This window comes from Gossypium arboreum, unplaced genomic scaffold (genome assembly GCF_025698485.1).
Source record: "Gossypium arboreum isolate Shixiya-1 unplaced genomic scaffold, ASM2569848v2 Contig00491, whole genome shotgun sequence".
Classification (NCBI taxonomy): Eukaryota; Viridiplantae; Streptophyta; class Magnoliopsida; order Malvales; family Malvaceae; genus Gossypium; species Gossypium arboreum.
In genome coordinates this window covers 7,501-13,737 of record NW_026440605.1, presented here as the reverse complement: position 1 = coordinate 13,737, position 6,237 = coordinate 7,501, and the positions used below count along the sequence as shown (strand labels likewise).

Sequence of the window (6,237 nt, the reverse complement as noted above, 5' to 3'; positions counted from 1 at the left end):
AAGGCCCGGCTTGGGCCGCCACGACCAAGCCGGTCCACGCCTCGAAGCCGATCGGGCGGACCGCTCGCTGCCCACATCCGACCGGGCGCATCGCCGCCCCCATCCGCTTCCTCCCGACAATTTCAAGCACTCTTGACTCTCTTTCAAAGTCCTTTTCATCTTTCCTCGCAGATTTGTTCGCCATCGGCCTCTCACCAGATTTAGCCTTGGACGGAATTTACCGCCGATTAGGGCAGATTCCCAAACAACCCGACTCAGACAGCTGCCTGTGGTGCGACAGGTCCGCACGACGGGTTTCACCTTCCCGGCCCTTTCCAGGGACTTGGGCCCGGTCCGCCGAGGACGCTTCTCCAGACTACAATTCAACGCCGGTGGCGCCCGATTCTCAAGCCGGGCTTTTCCCTGCTCGCTCGCCGCTACTAGGGAATCTCGTAAGTTTTTTCCTCCGCTTATTGATATGTTTAAACTCACGGTAATCCCGCCGACTGGAACGCGGCGCGATGCCGAAGGGTTTATGGTCTCGACGACGAACGCGCACGACTCAACGAGGTTTGCTTGCAAGATTACCACCGATCGTCGCGACGATTATGTCGCCGAGGACTCGAATTTAGGCCAACCGCCGGCCGTGGAGCGCACGGAGGCCAATTTCCGCCCGCTGTCCAACCGAGTCCCGAGGATCGGGTTAGATGGGGCGACGATGCGTGACACCCAGCAGACGTGTCTCGCCTAATGGCTTGGGGCGCAACTTGCGCTCAAAGACTCGATGGTTCACGGATTCTCGCAATTCACACCAAGTATCGATTTCGCCACGCTCTTCATCGGCGCGAGAGCCGAGATATCCGCTGTCGAGAGTCGTTCTATATACTTTATGCATAAAAGAACAACATCATCAAGCAATCGACACCGCGAACGGTGCGGCGACAAGAGATGTGTCCTTTTTCATTTCGATTCCTTGGCGCGATTCGCGCGGGTTTGTTCGCTTTGCATCAAGAAGTTGATCCCGACATCTCACCCCACCCAATGGGCAAAAGGGATGACAAGACCGCCGCCCGACACGCGGGTGGGGACAGTAACGATGCACCCGCACCACCTCCGATGTTGTATACAACGCGCTCACGGGTCGCTCGCTAGGCAGTGTTTCGACAATGATCCTTCCGCAGTTCACCTACGGAAACCTTGTTACGACTTCTCCTTCCTCTAAATGATAAGGTTCGCGGACTTCGCGACGTCATGGCAGCGAACCGCCCACGCCGCCGCGATCCCAACACTTCACCGACCATTCAATCGGTAGGAGCGACGGCGGTGTGTACAAAGGGCGTGGATTTAGTCAACGCGAGCTGATGACTCGCGCTTACTAGGAATTCCTCGCTGAAGACCAACAATTGCAATGATCTATCCCCATCACGATGAAATTTCAAAGATTACCCGGCCCGCTTGCCAAGGCTATAGACTCGCTGAATACATCGCAGAAGCGCGCGCGCCCGTAACATCTAAGGGCATCACGCACTGCTATTGCCTCAAACTTCCGTGGCCTAAAAGGCCATAGTCCTCTAAGAAGCTAGCCACGAAGGATCACCTCCGTAGCTAGTTAGCAGGCCGAGGTCTCGCTCGTTAACGGAATTAACTGCATAAATCGCTTCCACCAACTAAGAACGGCCATGCACCACCACCCATAGAATCAAGAAAGAGCTCTCACCATTAATCCTTACTATGTCCGACCTCGTAAGTTTCCCGTTGAGTCAATTGCCGCAGTGCTCCACTCGGTGGTGCCCTTCCACAATTCCTTTAAGTTTCAAATTTTGCACCATACTCCCCTAACCCAAAGACTTTGATTTCATAAGGTGCCATGAGTCCTAAAAGCAACATCCGCCGATCCTCGGTCGGCATCGCTTATGGTTGAGACTAGGACGGTATCTCGATCGCCTTCGAGCCCCCAACTTTCGTTCTGATTAATGAAAACATCCTTGGCAAATGCTTTCGCAGCTTGTTCGCCTTCATAAATCCAAGAATTTCACCTCCGACTATGAAATACGAATGCCCCGACCGTCCCTCGTTAATCATTACTCCGATCCCGGCACAACACAATAGGATCGAAATCCTATGATGTTATCCCATGCTAATGTATACAAGCGTAGGCCTCGCTTTGAGCACTCTAATTTCTTCAAAGTAACAAATACGGAGGAACGACCCGGCCAATTAAGGCCAGAGCGCATCGCCGGCAGTAGGGACGAGCAGCATCGGTGCTCACCGTGAGGCGGACCGGCCGACCCACCCCTAAGTCCAACTACGAGCTTTTTAACCGCAACAACTTAAATATACGCTATTGAGCTGGAATTACCGCGGGCTGCTGGCACCGACTTGCCCTCCAATGGATCCTCGTTAAGGGATTTAGATTGTACTTATTCCAATTACTGCACTCATAGAGCCCGGTATTGTTATTTATTGTCACTACCTCCCCGTGTCGATTGGGTAATTTGCGCGCCGCCGCCTTCCTTGGATGTGGTAGCCGCTTCGTGCTCCTCTCCTAATCGAACCCTAATTCTCCGCCACCCGTCACCACCATAGTAGGCCACTATCCTACCATCGAAAGTTGATAGGCAGAAATTTGAATGATGCGTCGCCGCACAAAGGCCGTAAGCGATCCGTCGAGTTATCATGAATCATCGAGCAACGGGCAAAGCCCGCGTCGACCTTTTATCTAATAAATGCATCCTTCCAGAAGTCGGGTTTGTTGCACGATAGCTCTAGAATTACTACGGTTATCCGAGTAGCAAATACCATCAAACAAACTATAATCGATTTAATGAGCCATTCGCAGCTTCACAGCCTCAATTTGTTCATACTTACACATGCATGGCTTAATCTTTTGAGACAAGCATATGACTACCGGCAGATCAACCAGTAGCATTCTCCGCGACGTCGACACTGCATGGCTCTCAACATGCCGCGTGAGCAACGAAGAGGCTATAACAGAGCACGAGCATCGTCCGTGTCAAGAGACAAAATGCATAGGCATCGAGAGACAAGGGCCTAAACCCTACTCTCAAAAATATTTTCCGCATCCGAAAGCACGAACGAGCACCAAAGGCACCGACGAGGCCACACCGATTTAAGGGGCACACTCGGGACACAGGGCACGATTGTGGTCCACCACGCACCCCAAAGGGCACGAGATGGAGAAGGGACGGCAACACATCAATAATTCCATCCGCTTAGGTACGCAACACAGATCCTGATCGCATCCCCGGGTTCAATTAGAACAAGGAGTTAATGAAGAGGAGTGTGGCTCGACAGCTCGATGCGGGTAGCATGGAGCCCGCCAATACACACAACCAAAACACCACTCATATGCCCATTGCGTACTAGTGGTAGCACCCACGCACACCGGCCAACAACCCACCCAACCAATGTATTGGTAGGGGAGCGAAGGAACAATGAAACGAGGGCACACCACAAACGCTTGGCACGAGAACTACGAGGGACAAAATCCCATTGGGACTTGGTCAAGCCAAGACCGAGCCTACAAACTCAACTTACGCCCCCAAAGAGCCGCTGCCGTCAAAGGACTTGGTACCGGGGTCACGGGCAGCTTCGAATGCGTGCAAGGCCTTGGCAAGGCCAAGGCGCCGATGGGTCGCCGACTTGAAGGCACAAGGCGTCCTTAACATGACGGGGAGAATGGGCAAGTTAAGCTCGAGCCCATAGCAATGCATAAGCCACCCCAAGAGATCTTTGCCCGATATAGGGAACCCGGTCTTGAAGTCGTTATTACATTTCTATGGGCACGGGCTTGACCGGCCGGAAAATCATCACCCCGGCCACTAGCGCCGGCGATTGACCCACCACCGCTGGTGAGTCATTGCGGACTATCCGACCCCCGTGGGGGCTGCGGACGCACCCCACCTCGGGTTCGAGGGGGGGCCACGTCGGGGGGCAGCGGATCTCTACCCCTTAAAGAGCTAAAAAAACTTCGTCAATCTGCTACCAGGCAACATTCGTATGTCTGAAACGGGGACACTTTTCTTTAGCCCGCACATCCGAGCCACCAGGGTGCCCCTGCTGCTCGAGGCACCCGCACATCCAACGTCCTAGGTTGCCGATGGTGTCCGAGGCTCCCGCACATCCAAGCACCAAGGTGCCAATGCTGCTCGAGGCTCCCGCACATCCAAGGCACCAAGGTGCCGATGGTGCCCGAGGCTCCCGCACGACCAAGGGCCGAGGTTGCCGATGGTGTTCGAGGCTCCCGCACATCCAAGCACCAAAGTGCCGATGGTGCCCGAGGCTCCCGCACGACCAGGGCCTAGGGTTGCCGATGGTGCCCGAGGCTCCCGCACATCCAAGGGCCTAGGTGCCGATGGTGGCCGAGGCTCCCGCACGACCAAGGGCCTAGGTGCCGATGGTCCCGAGGCTCTCGCACGACCAAGGGCCTAGGTTGCCGATGGTGCCCGAGGCTCCCGCACGACCAGGGGCCTAGGTTGCCGATGGTGCCCGAGGCTCCTGCACATCCAAGCACCAAGGTGCCGATGGTGCCCGAGGCTCCCGCACGACCAAGGGCCTAGGTGCCGATGGTGCCCGAGGCTCTCGCACGACCAAGGGCCTAGGTTGCCGATGGTGGCCGAAGCTCCTACATGACCAGGGGCCTAGGTGCCGATGGTGGCCGAGGCTCCCGCACGACCAGCGCCTAGGTTGCCGATGGTGGCCGAGGCTCCCGCACGACCAAGGGCCTAGGTTTCCCGATGGCGCCCAAGGCTCCAAAGACGTCCAAGCAAAGAATGTGCCGATGCTCCTGCACCATCGACGCCCTAGGTTACCAAGGGTGCCTCGATGCTCCCAAGACGACCAAGGGCCCAAGGTGCCGGAGGATCTTGTTCCAAAAGGGGAGGGACCGGGATGATTCAAAAGGGGAGGGACCTGGGGGAGGGACCGGGACGACTTGTAGCTTGCTGATATTCCGGATGGCTCACGGAGCACCGCCGGATGGCTCGCCGAGCACCGCCGGATAGATCGCCGAGCACCGCCGAACCTAACCGGCGATGGGGGGCACCGACGTCTGGCATGAAATGGGCGGGCAAGGCTCGACAACCCCTCGCTCGCCTCAATATCACCTCCCCTAAAGAGCTAAAAAACTTGGTCAATGTGCTACCAAAGCGACATTCATGTGTCTCAAACAGGACACTTTATGGTGCCGACGCTTCGCACCAACGGGGCCCAAAATTAGCTTTGGTGCTCGACCTCCCAAGACATCCGATGCACCAAGGTGCCGATGCCGCCTGGATGTCTCGACACATCAAAGGGGCCGGGTACCTGATGGCCCCAAGACCACGGATGGCACACGCCGATAGTGTACGAGGCTATCATGGGCCAAAGGTGCCGGGCTCTCAAGCAAAAGGGAGGGACAGGACGATCTATTCATTGTTGGGTACCGACATGCAACGGTATCCTAATCCTACCTTTGGGACGATTCATTCATTATTGGGTACCAACATGTAACGGTATCCGAATTCTACCTTTTGGGATTGGGAGGGACTGCGCCGCTTGTGTATCCCGGATGGCTCACGGATCATCGCCGGATGGATCGCCTGAGCACCGCCGGAACCTAACCGGTGGTGGGGGCACCGACGTCCGCATGCGATGGGCATGGGCAAGGCTCTCGATAACCCCGGCCGCTCAATATCACTTCCCCTAAAGAGCTAAAAACTTGGTCAATGTGCTACCTGCTGACATTCATGTGTCTCAAACAGGACAGTTTCGATGTCCAAACAGGACACTTTTTTCAGCCCAACGCCTCAAGAGATCCGAGGCACCAAGGTGCCGATGTTGTTCGATGACCTCACCACGGATGGCCTACGCTATGGATGTTGCCCGAGGCTCCCGTACACGCCTGAAATGGGGGCAAGTTTTTTTTTACGCCACTTACACTTAGTATTTTTAATTGAAAATTTTTTCTGTTGGCCCAAAAGAAATACAAGAAGCCGAATGAAATATGGCATGATGGCACGGTAGATAATTGAACAAGTGCTCGGGCCGCCAACAGTTGGGGGCTCGCACTCGCACCACCACGGCCCCCGCTGTGCGATGTTTCCCGAGGGGGCGGCACGGCCAAGTGTTTAACTTAGAAATTTTTTCTGTTGGCCCAAAACAAATACAAGAAGTATGGCATGGCATGGCACGGCAGGCACGCAGTAAAATTGAACAAGTGCCCGGCCGCCAACACTTGGGAGCTCAGACCAAGACCAC

At 55.4% G+C, this 6,237-nt stretch overlaps 1 pseudogene; it reads right to left on the bottom strand.

Annotated features, from left to right (window-relative positions):
• Positions 1-702: 702 nt before the first annotated feature.
• On the bottom strand, positions 703-854 carry LOC128289140 (5.8S ribosomal RNA; annotated as a pseudogene).
• Positions 855-6,237: the final 5,383 nt, after the last annotated feature.